The sequence below is a fragment of the Synchiropus splendidus genome, chromosome 2 (assembly GCF_027744825.2).
Source record: "Synchiropus splendidus isolate RoL2022-P1 chromosome 2, RoL_Sspl_1.0, whole genome shotgun sequence".
Taxonomy (NCBI): domain Eukaryota; kingdom Metazoa; phylum Chordata; class Actinopteri; order Syngnathiformes; family Callionymidae; genus Synchiropus; species Synchiropus splendidus.
Window position 1 is genome coordinate 33644193 of NC_071335.1, and position 17035 is coordinate 33661227.

A 17035-nucleotide genomic window follows, 5' to 3' on the forward strand; every position below is an offset into this window, starting at 1 on the left:
TAACCACCCTCTCCCAGCGCTCACACACAAGCAGAGGCAAAGACACAGTGGGCGGATGACATAGCTCAGTATTTACAGAGCATTGACAGTTCACATGACAGATTTCCCATCCTGTCCTGCAGAATGGCCCCGGCTCTGCGTCTCCAAAATCTCACCCCTACTTCGCCAAGGTGCTTGTCATTGTTAAATAAATACGTCCCGTCTGGAGGCAACACCATTTACAACGCTTGTCCCTGCAGGGCCTCTCCGTCTAATGTGATTCTTCATTTCACCTTGGCAATTTTCAGACAAGCTAATGCATCAACTTTCCCCGTGAACATGAATACGATCATATTTCTTGCTTTAATTTGTTTACCAAAACAAGGCAACCGTGTAAAAGTGAAATTGCTTCTCATAGTAGCATGGTACTTTGTCTTGTTTATGATTTGATCTAATAGGGACCGCCAAAAATTGCAACAATATTTTTTGTAATATTCAAAGAACTGTCCTTATGTGAGTTCCTCAGTAACAAAATAATTTATTATTTAGTCCTGGTAATGGCCAAAGAAGTCCAGGGAGGAGACAGTTTCTCTTCATAAGCAAGGATATGGTATATGGTACATTAAAACATTTCAAGACTCACAGCTGGAAGCATAATTCACAAGTTTAAAACTAAAGGCACAGTGGCAGGAAGTGGATGGCGACTGCGGTTGCTGACCGGTATCTGAAGCAAAATTAGGTTATACATTTTTTGATGTATTACATGAATAATAAATTTTAGTCCTATCTGATCTGAACATTGACAAGAAAGAAAAAAATAGCTGCCAAAGAAGACTAGCTATTAACTGTTGAAATAAAGACCACACTAAAGTTCCCATCTTCAGTGTTCGCACTAGTAACTTTTCCATCTGAACAAGCGCACTTCTGCTCAGTCCCATCTCCAGCATGTTGGTCAGCCGGCAGCCATCCAAAGCGTGAAGTGAAATTGTGCCAGATGAAGCTGACAGGGGGAAAGCCCGGGTCCCTCCTCATCTGAGGGGAGTCACTCCTCATAATATGGATGTGGTTTATTGGGTCACACCCACTCTGTGCTCACCTTGTTGTTGGAACGCGTCGTGCCGGGCAGAAGCAGGGCATGAGCTCTAATATGAATTTGAAAGGATGTTAATGCTCACTCACCAACTCGAGCAACTTGCCTGACGTGATTATGCTGATCCCATGTTAACGCTTGAGAGACAATGCTTGGAATGTCGTGGCCAGCGGCGCTAAAGATGTGACATGTTTGTTCACTGAGATGTTCCTTTCTCTGTGGATGCAGTCATTTGTTTGCAACATGGGGATCCATGAATCATTGAGCATGTCATGGATGGAGCACAAAAGGGACAGTACTGATGCACTTCTCTGGTGATCAAACCATTTTCCACTAAACTGAAAATATGACAATATATAAACAGTAAATGAGCACAATATTGTTTTTGAAACTGAGGATATGCAGGCGGTCTAAAACCCCATGCATCATTTGATATTTTTCACTCACGCCTTTAGATTAATCTTTTTATTTCAGCTCTTATTTGAGTACCAACTAGTTGATCTATGTTCTTATTAATCCAGATTTTCTTGTGGAGATGTTGTGGTGTCGGGGCTCCGCAGGCTCTCACAAGTGGTGGAGTTTGACTGCAGAACGGTGTGTCCCTTGCACTAAATCTGAACTGCCATATTGGTTCAGCGAGTGAAACGACAGTTCAAAAGGCAAAGACAGCCAGATGGACTGACTATGTGGCAGACAGACAGACAAGTTAGATCCACAGATGGATCGAATGCTCCGATCCCATTACCTCCATTACAGTCTCAAACCTGGAGTCACGTCTCCTGCTGCTCAGAGATGACCGGATCATCTGCTCAGCGAAGACAGGTTACTGAACTTGGCTGCTCATTTCCTGAAGTGGCTCCATGCTGCTACTCAGCAAACACTTGTTGGAACTGCCAGCCCAGTATCTATGGAAACTCAACATGCAGCCATTTATACTTTCCTGTTCTGTATCTTGACAGAAGAAAAAAAAAAACGGATTATTGCTGGAAATTGTGTGTCACATTGCAACTATTCAATCGCAATCTTTGGGGGGCTTTTTTCCCACAACACATCTCACGACAAAAACAGAAACCTGAGGGGTTGAAGAGGAAATGATTTACTTTAAGTGACTCAAAGAAAAGAGGGCTACAAGCAACTGATTTTCTTTTGAAGTTGAAGTCATAACTCTGGAATCTGTCTGCTGTTGAGATGGGAGTTCACTCCTAACTTTGGTAGAGCAACATCAGCCATATTAGTGGTATAAATGACACATTTTAAGCGGCTTGTTCCTGTTGTTTATCTCATGTTAAACAACAAGAGATAAACAACGAACCAGTCTAATGAAGTATGGCAGACGTCTTTGGAAAGGTTGATACCGTCCAGTTTCACAATTAATTTTTAACACATTTCAACTATATTATTGGTTCCATTGATAGTAATTATTAAGTTCCATAAGGAAAATAAACTAAATAATAAAGTAAAGTCAATATCCTTATATTGACTTTACTTTATTATTTAGTTTTTTGAGTGACAGGAATTATTCAACCTCCTTTGACCTCAGATTTGGGGACTATGTGAGAAAAAGTGGATAGATAGGGAAGAGAGATGTCTGCAGTGAAGTTGCTTAGTACGGATAATAAAAATGACATATACATTCAAATTAAAAAGTTTAAAAACAGAACATATTCCATTTATATCTAGCCTATATCTGCGCCTCGCTGTGTGTTTATTCCAAGTGAAGTAGGAGGCTGATTACGTCTTTTGTATGAAAGGCAGGTCCATGACAGGAGAGGGATGGTTGATCATTGTATGCTCCCACTCCGTCCATCTCTGCCTCTCTCTGACTCTCTGGGGCCATTTATCTCCTGCCATCATTCGATTAACTCTGCCTGTGGTCCGCCTTCAAATGCAGGAAGATCCGAATCATTCCCCGGCTTCTCAGGTTCGGCAGATAAAAGAATTGCGTTCACCTTGTCATTTCAGATTGGTGTGCGGCTAACAGGGAGCTGGAGAGGCTCCGCATCTGCCTCTCTCAGATATTCATGACATATAGCTGCCGGATTACACAGTGGCAATCTGAGTGCAGGCCTGGCAGAGGCCAGCTTCCCGGCGGGATGTGGAAAGTGTCCGTTTCACATGCTTTTGGGTTTCATGGCTTCAGGGAATTGATGCAAAAAAAAAAAAAGCAGGCACATTTGCAAAGATTTTAATAGAATCAATGCAAACACAGGAACATATTCCCATCACAAGAGGTTCTCCTGGCATTTATCGCTGAAGTAAATGTCGCCTGTGAGTCCAAGTGGAGGGCAAATTAATTGTATATGGTGTCATGGGGATAACAAAGACGAAAACAGCCTCGGCCAGGTTCCAGGCACCAGTGTAATCATGCAGGAAATCATTTCTCATTTGGAGGTGGAGGAAATGGTTTGGCTCGATGAAAACCAGCAGTAATAGCTGACATCCGGCACAAAGGGCTTGAAGTGTCATTATTAAAAACTTCAGGGAAATGTGAAATCGTGTGGAGATATTTTGTTTAAATGAAGATGAGGCTGCGCATCAGGAGGAGGTGTTAGAGTTTATTGCCCGAAGACAGCGATGGCAAAGATTAGACTTGAACAAAACTACTGACGGCACACGAGGGGACATTGACAAACTCCCAACAAAAAGTTGGCTGAAGTCACCAGCCTCAAGGCAGTCATTTTATATGCATAATTTCAGCTCAGTTGCACACGTGACCTTAACACAAGTATCATACATGAAACGTACACATCTAAAACAATGTGATTTTGAATGACAGAACAATTGGACATCAGGTTGGGCCAGTGTTTCCCAACCTGAGGCCCTAATGGGGGACAGGGGGGGTCGCGCTAAAAGTTTCTGTTTCACACCTCTGGGCCGTGTAACACTCAGTTTTAATACATTAGTCACCTATGGTGGCAGTAGTGTGTCATTGACTTGACTTGACAGCTGCATATTTGTGATAGTTACCAACTATGGAGAAGTGATACCACCCCCAAAAGTAAAACTTGTTCATCAAAGCAGTTTTTATTATTTTGGGATTATTATTTGGAAAATGTTATGGTGATACTTTCATTGACACTATATGCTATACTATACAATATGTATAGTTTTTGTTTTTGGAAACTGGAGGCTTCAGACCGAAATTTCATTGCCATAATACAGTGATATGTTTTTGTGCAATAACAATAAAGAAAGTCTAAGTCTAAGTCTAAGTCTATATTTATATCTTCATTAGGGGATTTTGAAAAAAAATACATATATTTTACTATATTTAGATATTGTTTTATTATATACATTTTATTCAGAATTGTATTCATGACATACAGTTTTTTTTTACAATTTCCTAAACAGTTTGCATTAAGAGTATTTTTTCTTTCTTTTTTAGTTCTGCTGCTGGTTGGACTTTTTAGATGACTAATATCTTTGCGATGATCACATGGCTTCATGCCATTTCCCAAGGTTTTGGTTTGTTTACGCGCAAGGAGATTAAACATGGTTATTAAACACAAGAGAAATCAAGTGTAATGAATCACATCCTCATCCTCAAATGTGCCCCGAGATCAAAAAGGTTAAGAACCACTGGGTTAGATGAGTGCCAGCAAAAATGTGACTGTGGCAGCGTACAGGTGCTCATGAGATGTTGGTCATGTGACTGACGCCCCCTGCACAATGAATGTTGATCCACAGTAAACATCAGTAGTGAAAGGAGCAGTTCACCACTATAACATGATCAGTGGGGTGTGAGTATGGTGGAAATAAAAACTCAAGATGGCAGATTTTTTTTAAATTTGTAGTTCTGAAAAAGGTTTACTAAGGCTACTGATCTGCTGAAGAGCAGCTCAAGATCTTTTCTCCATCCAGAACAGTGACATTATATGAGCCAATTATTCCACCAGATATGTAGTCCACACTTTTCTATGTCGAACATAGAAACTCACTTTTATGGTGACATTTACAAGGTGTCGCCGTTGGAGAATATGCCTGGATGCCAGAAAATTCACACCTTGAGAAACAGTGCTGTTCATTGGCAGTTCTTCGGGCAGAAGTATGTTACGTCACTGTAGTAACTGCATTTGCTTTTTCAGGGAGCTCACTAAAGAACAGCCCATAGCATGTGTGCAACTGACGCCGAGGAGGGTTCAGCAGTTGTGTCTACGTACAATTTTCACCTCATAATAATGTATGCCAACACGATACTCTTTTGCATGGGTGAGAATTGATAGACAATGCACAATATGGAGTGTATTAATGCCAACTTCTGCGAATACTTGTGGAGACACTGGACCTGCCCAACATAGTGATTTGTAGTGGAAGCATGATGAAGAACATGAGCTCACAATACACGTGTGATGGAGAGGGAGGCAGGAGGGAGGGTGATACAGCTGTCCTTTACATAGTCAAACAACCAATCTAAATCAAAAAAGCAATAGACAAATTAAAAACGGCATTATTTAATTTTACGTTTGAACTCAAGTTTCAATAAAATAACCCACCAGGAGTCTCTGAAGACCCGAGGATACCTGAGTATCACACACTGCTGTGTGAAGAGCAGCGAGGGAGGGGCGCAGGAAACATGGAGTATTTCATCATCCTGCTGTGGAGTGGAAGTCGCTTTTGATGAGAAAAGTCGACACCGTTTCCTTTTTAAAGAGTATTAATTTGTTCTTTGAACTATTTGTCTGAAGTCACATTCCTTTAATTGGATTTCCCAGTTATCTATCACGACACATTTCTTTTCTGTAATTACAGTGTATTAAAGGCGGGTAGAGGACACCGAAGAGAGCACTTTATTATTCCGATCAACTCCTTCTTAATAGAACTTATCCTCTGAAACAGGTTTGTCCAAAGACTGTTTGAATGATCCACTCATTGTTATGCATGCAGTGGCCAAGAGATGAAGAGCCAGTTGTGGCCATTGAAGGAAGGCTGGCTGTTCTTTGATGGTTCAGACGTGTTTTGTTAACCTTTTTGACTCGAAGGTTATGGATGCACTATTGAGCATGAGGTGAGCCCAGGTGAGAGGCGTTCATCAGTAACTTCCAGTGAATCTGGGTTTGTGGTGCGGCTGCCAGTATTCATGTGGGCGCAGGAGTGTTGGAGCAGCAGACAGGCTGCTGATCCTGAGAGAGCAGATAACAAAGTTAATCAAAGTGACAGGGAGGCAGGCAGGCGCGGAGACAGAGGATCCGAGTCGAGTTCAGTGGCTGGCGACACACTGTAGACGGTCAGCTGGACATAGTGTCCAGGTATGTCGGGGATGTGAAGAGTAAAGATCAGTCCATATAACAGCTTAAGAACAAGACAAATAGGGATTCGATGAAGAGCTGTAAAGCAATGAACGGCAATGCTGGGCCAACTACTTCACCTCTTTATCGATGTGACTCTTGAGAAAATGACATCATCAAATATATTAATACAGCCCAAAATATCAATATGTCCAGGAGGGCTGCTGCTTCATCAGAGCTCCTTTTTTACTCCCAGTGTAAAGACTGATCTCTGGGGATTGAATCAGGACCAAATGAATTTTTATATTACACAAGTCACACAAGCCATGTTCCTTTTTTATATTTGTACGAATTGAAATTGTATCAAATGATGTCTAATCCAGAGAATTCTGCACGGTGCATTGATTTTCTCAGAGCAGTCGAACAAATTGTAGCTTTTCTGTGCTTCACATGCTGCATTTTTTATGATATACATATACACACACAAGCATTAGTTGACTGTCCATCACTCTCATCACGGTGTGCAGGGTCACCACGCTGACCAGAACCACCCACTCAGCTGTCACACCACATCATCTTTAACTGTATCGGAACTGAAGACGCTGACAGCCATTGATGCAGAACTGAACCGTGGGTGGTGGTTCCAGGAATGAGGGTCATAGTTTAAATTTAAGGATGAAGCTCGGATTCAAAAATAAGAGAAAACCACACTGTGTTATTAGGTTTGTTCCAGGTTCACCAGGTTGAGGGACTGTTCTGCTGCGAAGGCCGACCCACTGTTGAATATTGTGGGTGTTTGCCTCACTGTTGTCGAGGATAAGTAAAACCAATGTGTATCAAACATTTGGTTCTCTGTCTTGCTGCTTCCAGGCTTTCATCTGAAGGCTGAGTCTTTTCTTTCTCTGGTATTTTTTATTCCATATTGTCTATATATTGATTTACTTTTTATTTAACTTGAAGTTAAACATTATTTCATGAATGGACTTCCTTTCTTTTGACACTACCCGGCCCAGTCCATGACACCATGACCCAAATTCAAAGGCCAGCAGGTTAAATGCTGCCTGCTTTTTAATTATTTATGGCCTGTAAAATGCTTCGTGCTACAGCAGGAGCAAGGAACCTATGACATGTGACCCTTTCGACAAAGAGACTGTCTCTTGAATACAGTCAGAATTAACTGCAGTTTCTGACTCCTTTCCGATTTAGTCACCCTATTGACCGCTGTAATGAAGTAGCATCTCAGGTGCCATCACCCTCAACAGCAAGCTCAGCAACGTTGACTTCCCATGATGCTCTGCTGCCCAGTCAACCAATCACAGTTGTTGAACACCAAATTATGGAATTTTTTTGGAGCACTCTGGCTTCATGCTGCCAAGATTGTGCCTTATCACATCAGACCAGTGAAATTACAGGTGTTTTATTGACATTAAAGAGCTAAAATGTGCTGTTTCCATACGTTTCAAACGTCTTCTTCTTCCTATTTCTCTTCTGTTCTGGAACAAAAGAGAGGTGAATTAATATCAACCTTCTAAATAGGGAAAACACAAACACGCTCGGATATTAACTGTCGAGGTCCAATAAACTTAAAGCGCTACATGGAGGAGAAAACTCAAACTCACACGAGGATAAAACTACTATAAGCGATAAATGAAAAGTGAGACTACTAAATGCTCACACACAGTCAAATGATCTGAATGGAGGAGAGAGAAACAGAGCGAGGAAGAACGAGAGCTAAGGAGGCGGATGAAAAGGAAATCAAGTGCACACAGAATTTAGAAGAACCAGAAAACACGAGAGGAGCGAGGGTCGAGAGAGTATTACCTTGAGCATGCAAAAACAACCATCAAGCAGCGCAGACTGGGACCCAGGTGTTTAAATCAGTGAAGGCTTGATCGTGAGACGAGCGCCAGCTGCGCTGCCATGAAGCTGGAGGGAAACAAGGAAAAGGAAACGAGACACCAAATAACAAAATAAAAGCACAGGAGAACAGAACATGACGTCTTGGCTGTTTCAGTAAAAAAAGACACCAGTACTAGGTCACCTGAGTTCAGTTAAGTTCAACAAGACAATTGGGGATCAGCCATTTTCAACATTTCAACACAACAGAGCTCCACCCACGATCGTCCGTTCCTACTGTATCTCCATGGACCATCTGAACTAGCGTTCAATGACATTATTAGCTTTATAAAGGAAACTGTTTGTTACCTGTACCGTTAAAATAACTGACAAAGACAGCAGGATATATTTTCATCACATCAGTACTTATTTAAACTTCCTTATTTGATGTAAGTGTTTGTAAGTAGTACAATGGTATGACTGCTATTTGTGTTTATTAACACACATCATAAAAGGTGAGTGTTGCTATAGCACTGACCACCATGGGACCACACCTTCTCCAAGTTACTGAACACACACATGAAGTGGATTGCCAACACCTTCAGTGAGTGGCAGGTTTGCTGCCTGCTCTGTAGCATCCCACATTGGGTAATAACAATCGTAGTGAGGATGATCATTGATCATTGCTCGCAGCTTCTACGGAGCAAAAAGGATCTCACCAGACCCCCAAGTTTGAACTGCTGCCATCAGGCTCACACTTACAGTCAGTCTCTGCCAGGACTATCAGACAATTTACTTCAGCAGAATTTCAAACTCATAGCTGCTCCTTTTAGCTCGATGACTATTAAGTTCTGTACTTTTAATTCCACGTCTGGTGAAATTACTGGCAAAACAATTAAGCGACAAGAGATTAGCGTCAGTCGTGGCTAAGCACTTTTTAAAATTATTGCCACAGACTCATCTTTGTTTCGTCACGTCTGTGGTGTAGAAAATGCAAATGCACTTTGTTTTAATCTGTACAATAGGATTCAATGAATTCCAAGTTGGCATTTCAAAAATCAATTTTAACCTTCAATAATAATCACTCTTCTCCGTTGTCTTGTAAAATGTGTTAAATGGCTCAACCTTTTAGCTGCCATGGATTATTCAGCAACGGCCTGTTTTTGTCAACGCACCATGTCGATGATAAGTATGTCAGCGTTGGCTGAGACATGACACATGAACAGAGTACAGAAAGTACCATTGTTGCTCCCCCTGACCTGTTTGCAGTCACTGCTTCGTCCCTGAGATCCTCTTAATTAAAATACCTGCTGAGAAAGAGACAAGGATTCTGGTTTCTGGGATTCAGTCAGCTCAGACTTTGTTTCAACCCTACGCACTTGCCTTGTTCTTTTGAAGTGGCTGGACATTGTAATGGGATCCAGTGAGTGGCACCTTCCTGAGGGCTGAGCATCTGATGAGGTCCTTTAAAATGACTCATGTTCTGCTCCACTTTTTCATGCTGTCCCTGGACAAGTGAGCCATCTCATTACACAACTGCGGGGACAGCTGACCGAACAGAGAATATACATAGGGTGAGATCTGAGGCCCATTTCACAAGGAGCCCTACATTTGGCTCATGGATTTTAATATCAAACATGAATATTTGTTAATGAGCTAAGTATATCAGTGCTTGGATGACTCGTACAAATTGTTGCCTCGTCCAGAACCATCTTGGTTCCACTCCTACGGATTCATTCAATTGTTGACTTAAATCATTAGCCTTCCTAAAACCAGTCAATTCTATGTATGAATTACAATCAATACTATAAACAACCAGAACAGTGCACAACGTAAACTGCAATTCTCAAGGTCTTAAGTCCAAATGTTGCATTTCAACTACTGGTATTGTCACCAAGACCACTTAAACCTAGACAGAGTCAAGACCCGGGTAATGATGGGGCGGGACCAAGTCCAGACCAAGTCCAAGGTTGGGGGGCAGCTCAAGTCTGAGACCGAGAGCAAACTGAAACAGAACAGTCCACCGAAAACCCCATCTAAGTTGAGTTTTATCAAAGCACATTGTACTGTTATTCTCTTTACAAATGGACACTGGAGACTCTTTACACATAATATTCTTGATTTCCAAGAAATTGTGAATAACACTGATGCTGCATTTAGAGCCGGCTTGACACGCACAGTTAGAGATCTCTGTTTCCCGCATCTCTGACTTGGAAGCAGCATTTGGGTGATGATTTTCAAAAACAAAACACTGACTTGCTTGAGAATTTAACACATTAAAAATCACAAGAGCAGTAATGTTGACTGGTCTTGACCTAAAATTCTGTGTCCATCATGGCCAAGACAAGGCCAGGTCTGAATGCCTTTGATTCCAAGTCAAAACCAAGACCTTGAAAACGTCTTAGTTTAGTTTAGTACTAAAACTATCATGCAGAGCAGATAGAATATATCTCGAAAAAGTTGGAAGTTGGGGCACCTCTACCTGGACTCTCCATTTGACCTTGGGCTTTATTTTCTTTGTTTGATATGTTTTGTTGTCAAATATCATTTTATTGTTTGGTGATGTTCCTTCTAAGATCCAAAGACCCCTGCAAAAGCAGCTGAGCAGCATTTCTAAGTAACCAAAGTAGCAGGCGACAGGGTCCAGAGAATGCAAAACCATATAACTAGGTGAAGGTCTTACCATACTGGTGTGGGAATGAGGGTTGGTGGAGCAATGTGCATGGATGAGGACAGACCTGAGCAACCCGGTCCTCAAACTGCCGGGTATCACCCTTCTTCCAACCAACAAGTGGACATGTAGGAAGGACCCTGTTGACAAAACAAATGTTTGTAAATTTCCTATGTTTGTAAATTTCCTATGTATAAAAAATGTTTGGGTGAGCTCTATTGTGGAGCAGAGAGTGTGTGTGTTCACGTTTGAAGTGTCCTGAGGGTTACCTGCCTCTCAGCTCTGCGGGACGGATCAGCAGTGTGGGGGATTAGAAAATCTCCCGATTAGAAAAGATGACATGGTGCATTAAAGGAGCACACACTGCTGCACACTGGAGCTATGTGGCGATGATTGTGCAGACTTTGTTTTTAATGCACTCCAGTGAGGTATTCCACAACAGGTCCTAGACTATTCCTAACAACTGCTTTATCTTTGCTGGCACTTTACTTGGACAGACTTTTGTTTTGTTTTGTTGAACAGAAAGAGATAAGGCAGCACTGCATGGACAAATCGACAGAAAACAACTGATAGTTTCTCTGGGAGACAAAACACTCCTAGTGTTATGATGTGATTTCAGGAATCTTTCAGTCTGCATATGGTCAGACACTGTATTTCAGAACACAACTGATAATCGATAAGGAAGTGTTCCCTAAAACAAACTGGGACATTGGGGTCTGGTGTCCATATCCTCATATGTTCACATGGACGTCTACACCCATTGCAACTTTTACAAACGGTATATGCGCCATATTCCATTGTTATGTACTGTAGTAGTAAAGGTCTTAGAATTAGAAGCATTTCCGGCACATTCTCCATAGTGGCCTGCTGGCTGTGCAAACGTCTCACCCAGGCGCCTTGGAGCCTCTGAAGATGGCACATCACTGTCAAGACCCGCAGGTGACACCTGGCTCCTAAACTTTTTCGTAATTTCATGATGTGTATTTATTGTCTTGCTGGTGAAAAACACTCCCTCCACTCAATTTCCCCGATGTGTTGTTAAACCAGCCAAGCTCGATCTGAATTTCCAAAATCCCTCCACACCACATGACAAACTAATGATGTTTTGACTTGAATTGTGAGAGCGATGGTCCAGCTATACAGCAGGTGCCGTATTAAGGAGATTAATGAGCCGATAAAGGTAGCAAAAAAGTCTAGGCCAACTCTGCTGAAATTAAACCAAGTCAGGGCTGAACATTGGAAGTCACTGTGGAGTAAAACATCTGTTGAATTACGTCTAATAATTATGATTAAGTTCTTTAATAGTATTTTTCCTGCTGTCACCGTCCAGCATATGTATTTAAGTTGTATATTTGGGTTATTTTTTGTCACTTACTGTGCTATATTTCAAATAGATTCAAAACTGCAGTATTACTTCTGATCAAAAATGTTGCTACTCATGTTTTTTGGATTTATTTTTTTCTTTTGGCCAAAGTTAATCAGGTTTTGCTCCTCTATTTGACAACAACTGATTGGAGGCAGGATTTCCATGCATATTAAAAAGTACCCTCAGCTGCTTACACCTAGTGTGTGTATAAGAGGAAAGTGAATTTGTTTTGATGCTTGACTACATGGAATAAATAGTGAGTCAAATGGTGTTCTCATGGCAACACCTGCTCCTGTGCTGAGCTTCATTTTATAATATTATATCAATATTAAAATTATTAATTTGTAATTCTTTTGTCACGTCTCCCTTCCAGCAGCTTTTCGAGTAGTCTTCGTGTTCTGCTTTCCATCCATTGCAACCGTGTTGTTCTGCGCAGTGTTTGTGTTTCACTGTTTTCCTCACGGTTTGTTGAAACCTCTCTTCACCATGACGATCCGTTTCATTTCTGGAATGGCAGGATTAATGTGCCCACGGATTCAACATGGGCCAGCCTTCCTGCGTCTCCTTTACCTCTCAAGTAGCATGTCTTGCAGACAGCAGGAAGCGCTAAGCCGCTGATGACATTCCAGGCAACATCTGTGTCTGAGCTGTCACCACTCTGTCATGAAAGCCCTGGCGCATGGACAAGAGCTGGATGGATGTTCGCAGAAGTGGCAGTCAGGAATGTCAAGTTTCTATGTGTGGCTGTGCATCTCATCGGCCTCTTAGAGGTCTGCTGCCTATGTCACGTAAATCAAAAATCCTTCTGGCCACTTCCATTACCAGCTTCTGTTTCATGGGGCTTTAGCTTCAACATTATCAATGAGCAAAGCCTAACTTCTGGAAAAGGGCAGGCAGACAGCAGCAACAACATTACCCTCTTTAGTGGACGTAATAAAAAAGTCATCCACGACCATGACCATTACGCTCACTAAAAGATCAGGCAACTTATTAAACAAACCAAACCTTCTAGGCTCTTTAGTATAGCTTTTTTTGCACTTTATATTATTTCTTTTTAATTTATTGTGATCTGTTGAGTACAGAGCATGTTACGAACATAATTTCCCTTGGGATTAATAAAGTTTTTTTGATTCTGATTCTGATTCTATTCCATTAGTCTTGTGCAGAAGGAACAGAAAAATCCAACTTAACATGGCGTGGCTGCACTTGCATTAGCCATACTGTACCTGGTATCATTATCAACACTGTCAACCATTAGTTTTGTGGAAGTCGGTGCTGGTGAGAGATCCTTCATCAGATTACAGTCACGACTAAAACGGACAAACGCTTCACTCCACAACCAACACATCCTCAATCCCATCGTGTCATATATTGACGTTGGGAAAGTTGCCTTTTGCTTCCAATACTGAGGAAAAGGGAAGCCTTCAATGTTGCGGGTTGACACATTGGCAGCGTGAAAGGTTAAAAAAAAAAGAAAAGAAAGAAAGAGGTAGTGGTCAGGGTAAGCTGTGGGATGGTGCTCCATTCATTCTATGTTTATTAATGTGTCAGATTACTATTTGAAGGCCATCAGCTCATTTTAGTCACGGTGACTTTCAGTACCCTCACTAAGGAGGAGAGCCACATAACGGGTGATAAATAGCGACTGACATCAGTGAAGAGAGCTTTAGCATGTCTCCCTGCGAACCTCGCGGATTCCCACACTCCTGTGTGTGGTGCTCCTTGCACTGCCACTCATGACCCACACCCGCACCTGGAGAGAAGTAAAACATGTATTTTTTCTCTCCCCCCACGCACGATGAGCCATGCAGCCCCGCGCTGTACGGAAGGAAAAAGTTCTCTAAGTCCATTGAAACACCTATGCGTAACATTCAGATCTGAAGGCTGCCTTACTTGTCAATATAGGACGCAAAAGTCCACTTTTCCAATGTCAATATATGACGCCATGGGAGTGAGGATCGGCTATAGGCATTTTGCTTGTACATTCTTTCCTTTTATCTCCAGTAGAATTAAGTGATGCCTAACTTCCATTTCAAAATGTTTGCTCCGAACATCTCACCTCCGCTTCTTTACCTGTATGTGTATAGCTGTATGCTGCTCAATAGATTAGTTAAATCATTTTCCAAAATAATTCAAGATCTTTGTGCTTTTCAATGACTGTTTTGAGCCTAGCGTTCACATTATAGCAGAAGGAGAGAGTGGTTTCCTGTTTAGACATCCAGATGACACATTATTGGCTATTTAGATGCGTATACATGTGGTCAGAGAAAATGGCCTCAGTGGTGTCTGGCATTTTCTCTGCTCCCTCCAGAGGGGACTCTCATTGTTTGCCTCTGAACGCTCCATTATAGTCATTATCTATTCCCAAAATACCTTTCAGTTGTTTGCCAGGGAAAAACATATGGTGAAGTAAGAGAAAGCAACAGAGAAATGCACACAAAATGCACCACATTTGTCAATTATTCCCAATAAATCAAGAAAATACAAAAGAAATGTATGAAAAAACTTCACTTTGGGAAAAGTATCTCATGATTAATAACAATACCTATAAGGGCCTCTCCTGGAATCACCATATTTCTAGTCAGGTTTTGTAGATTCTCATGGAAATTCAAATTCTAAACAGTAATATATAACTACTGTCTTCCACGATACCGCCCCGCTTTCATTCTACACTGGAAAATAAAGAATGAGCAGATGAAGATGTGTCGCCATGGAGATGCTGTAATACCCGTCACATTGTTCCCACTGGAAATACTCTGAGTGAATGCCTCCTCTTTCTCACGGTGCCACTTACCTTTTTTACTTATTCAAAGAGTCTTAGGGGCAACACAGTACGTGTGTTGCGATCTCAATACTTGTTATAAAACGCTGCATGTGACACACGAGAACCAAGTCTTTGGCGAAGGGAAATGCAATGTGAGGTTTGAATATATTGCTATATGGAGTGTCTTCCTCTGTGCATGAGCCTCCCACTGGAGCCATAGATAGTTTGGCCTGAAGCATCAGGCAGCAAACACTGAGCCATTAATCACTGATTAAGAACATTTAAGTCACACTGCGGTTAATTATGTCTCGGTCCTGAAACAGTGGGACTGTCAAGAAGAGGATCTGAACGCTGCCTGCAGGCAGAAGAAACACAGGTTTCTTCAGGGTCAAGTGAACAATTCGTTCTTTGGTTCCAATAAGATGGAATAGACGTTCAACTGAGACCAGTGTCGTGAAGTGAAGAGCAGTGGGAGACAGTGTTACACCTTCAATAAAAGGCCTCCCTTGTTGGTGTGGTGGTTGGTGGTCGTACTCTACCAAGTGGCAGTGGTCCTACGCACACACATACACACAAGCATGTTTGTATTTCTAGAGTTGTGGGGACATTGTGAGGTCTCTCATCGCTTTCCCCAGCCTCTCACCCTAAACCTAACCATCCAAAACAAATGGCAAACCTTAACCAGGACTCTTAACATGTCCCCACAAAGGCATAAATCCGCACATGGTTAGTGTTTGAATTGGTCCCCACAAAGTGGGATAAACAAGCCCACACGCACACGCACATATTTATTTTGCTATTTTTGCGAGGACCTCTCATTGACATAATGCTTTCCCCTGCCCCTCACCCTTAACTTATCCATCCAAAACCTTAACCAGGACTCAACCAAATTTAAACCTAATGACAATAAACTACTTTTACTAGTGTTTTAACCCTAAAAACCTTGTGAGGACAGGCCCAAATGTCCTCACAAAGCAAAATGTCCTCACAAAGCAAAATGTCTTCACAAGACGGTGACTTGTCAAGACTTGGTCCTCACAAGCCTGCACACACACATACAGAGAGCACATTGGTAGTGTTTCTCTGCCTGGTTATACAGTCACTATGGTGTATTCCTCTGAGGTGACTGGGTTATAGGAGATTTTAAGGTTTTTTAGTTGGTTAGTCATATCACCCTAGCCCATCCTTCCCAGGCTCCTGGTTCTCTTCAGTTCCACCCAACAGCCAATGTACGAACCAGCAGAGACGCTTTCTTTGCTGTCCATATCTGTGGCAGCAATTTCCGGAGGACTGAGAGTGTTAATATTATTTTAAATGGAAACAGAATACAGACTTTTTTAGTTTTAAAACTATTCTCCAGTGATTTCTGATATGGCTGTCAGGCTGCTCCAGACATGGAGACGGCAGATTCTGCAGTCTTGGTGCTCTGTCTGGCTGATGGGCAGAATGATGGGCTGGGTGAGGTTGTTGAAATATGGCTTTGCTTTGAATACAAATTTGACACTTTCATGGTGCTGACTGGCAAGCGGACAGGTGTCAAGAGTTCTGAGTGCGCTTCCAATTATTTCTGATTTTAAACGGCAGGTCTTCTAGATTGCTTTGGCAGGAGAGGACTGTTTAGGGGCTGAAAGTGTGTATGACAGTCACCAAAAGTGCCTCAGGTGTACTACTGTGCTCTGATCTGTTCAAACTGGAACAGTCAAGAACAGAGTAACTGAATTGATAATTCAAGTTGATATTTGATCGAGAACACACTCTGACCATTTAACAAAAATGCTACAAAAAATAAATAAATATATATATATATATATATATATATATATATATATATATATATATATATATATATATAAATAAATATATATATATATATATATATATATATATATATATATATATATATATATATATATATATATATATATATATATATATATATATCTGACCATTTAACAAAAATGCTACAAAAAAAAAAAACAGATTGCTTTTGTTCAAGGATTCCTCCATGTTTGTTGTTGTTGTTATCATCCTAGCTGCCACGTGTCTTGTGCATCAGTGTGATCAGTGGACCACTGCACTTACAAAGGTTCCCTGTTGTCTTGAG